The following is a 2,317-nucleotide window of genomic DNA, read 5'->3' on the forward strand; positions in this document are numbered from 1 at the left end:
TTATTTATTGTGTGTCATTTGCAATCAGTCCCCGTGAATTCAGTGCGACTCGCAATTTTGACCAATCACCGCAACTTTGACCAATCATTGCGGTCTCCTGCTAATAAGCGGCGTCATACATCAGCAAACTTTATATATCATATATCATATATCATTGCCTGTCAAAATGAACGTGTTAATGCAAATTAATTTTAACGGCACTACATATATATATATATACAGGGGTTGACATTAACTTTTTTGCTCACCGGCCACCGTGGCTAGTGGTTTTCCAAAGTTACTAGCCACTCAGCATTTTCACTGGCCACAATTTTGCTGTTTGGAAATTACATTGTATGTTTAAAGTTGACTTTGGCATATATAAATTACTTGATTTTGAATCATTTTACTTTATTTAAAAGATTTAAAACCCTTTCAAACTTTCAAATCTTGTATATCAGCTGGGATGTGCAGGTGGGCAAGGGGTGGGCAATATAATAGATTATAATAGAATATAATAGGCTAATATGAGAAAGGTAATATGACAGGCTATGAGTTATTTTAGTTAGGATATATATAATTTAAAAAATACCCTAAGCAAATTACAAAAATAATAGTTATTAAAAATAAAATAAAAATTCCGATACTAATACGACACAATGTAATTTATTGAATGTAATTGTCATTGGATACGACTTTCATCGAAAAGAATGTAACAAAATGTGGGCGTGGTCTGTGTTGTGAAATGAAACCACATTAAAAATTCCCTTAAACTGCGTTTGAAACATACAGCAAAGCAGCGACAGAGGAAAACACAGAGCCTGATATTATGCAAACATTTACCAATAATGTGGAAAGCGTTTTAAATCTGTTCAGTGGAAAATCCGCTGTGACGAATCTGTCCTCGTCTAACATCTGCTGTAAATCCAGGTAAAACTAGCTGCGTGCACGTGCCCGTCCCCAGATAACATGATCCCCAGTTGATCCGTAACACCGGCGGGAAGAAACAGCTGAATGCAATCTCGTCAGCTTGCTGCCGATTTTAACGAGCAGTTAACTTTAGTAATCTCCAGGTTGCTGTCCATAGATGATAGGTTGCTTGCTTTGGAGTCGAAAAACTGTGTGGAAGATACTAACTTTAAGAAGAGAAGACGAGTGCCTAAGAGAAGACCAGTCCTAAGATTGCGGTAAGACTGTTATCTAAGCTAAAGTAACCTAAAGCAAAGCTTTTTAAGTAGCACTAGCTGAAATTAGCCTTGTAAAAGAACAAATGTAAGTTGCTTTATAAAAGTGTTTTCTTTTTCTGGTCATTTTACAGGAAGCAGTACGCTGTCTTCACAACTTCGTCATAACACTCATTTAATTGTTTTCCAGCTGCATGTAAGACATAGAGACAGTACGCAGGAGCTTCAGGTACAAACATCCAGTTCTTGCATCGCACGCAGAAGCTGTGAAGAGTTCAGCTCGGAGTCGATTGAGAAGAAAGAGGGTAAGATTTATTAGATTAGATCCGTTTTTGGTCAGTGTGACTATTTTTCAGGTGCATTTTACGCAGTACATCGCGCAATACTGATTGTCTTTATTGTTTGTTTTTACAGCTGCTACAAGCAAGAAAGAGTGTGTTAGCTGAGGATGAGGTGGGCCTTTGGAAGTGCGCTGCCATAGACCTGATGTCTGATGAGGTAGACGGCATCGTTCGCGCAGTGTCTGGATGGACTGTTTGACCAGCCAGGAGCTCGCCGAGCTCTGTGCCACGCTGCAATCGAGATTAGAGGCGATTCCAAAGAACAGGGCAACGCACGACAGACGTCTGAAAAATGGACTGAAATCAGACAGAATGGCGCTAGTTACCTACAGCTCTGAAGCGGAAAACAGAGACTTCATGGTGCTGTAGGATTTTGGGCTTCTCGTGAGCTTCCTATTGTTGTGTGGGCAGATCTCACACGTTTTGCATTTGGTTGTGTGTTTGTGTTTGTTCTAATAAAGCTCTTTCTTTGAATAAACTGCACATCCCTGGCATATTTTCCTTTCCTCAATAAATGAATGTCCTTGATGGTTATAATAGCGTAGTCCATAGGATAACAATGACATGAATATAAAACATAATAGCATATCACATGAATATGAATATATACAATTAAAAAATAATATGCAAATCATAATTATATATATATGTGTGTAAAATTATTATAATTTGGGGGTTTAAATTTATTAATTTATTACCCAGGTTGACCAATAGTAACAGATCTGCCAACCAATCACGAGTGATATTTCTTGTTTCAATGTAGTAGTTTCAACCAATACTGAGTGAGGAAATTCAAGCCATTCCGGCAAGGCG

General features: G+C 38.1%; 1 long non-coding RNA gene across 1 annotated transcript; it reads left to right on the top strand.

The window, feature by feature from the left end:
* Nucleotides 1–470: 470 nt before the first annotated feature.
* On the top strand, nucleotides 471–1,969 carry LOC137048413 (uncharacterized). Its single transcript, XR_010899399.1, has 3 exons — nucleotides 471–1,166; nucleotides 1,354–1,468; nucleotides 1,578–1,969. It is a non-coding gene; the product is annotated as an uncharacterized lncRNA (long non-coding RNA).
* The last annotated feature ends 348 nt before the right edge of the window (nucleotides 1,970–2,317 follow it).

This window comes from Pseudorasbora parva, chromosome 19, assembly GCF_024679245.1.
Source record: "Pseudorasbora parva isolate DD20220531a chromosome 19, ASM2467924v1, whole genome shotgun sequence".
NCBI classification, from domain to species: domain Eukaryota; kingdom Metazoa; phylum Chordata; class Actinopteri; order Cypriniformes; family Gobionidae; genus Pseudorasbora; species Pseudorasbora parva.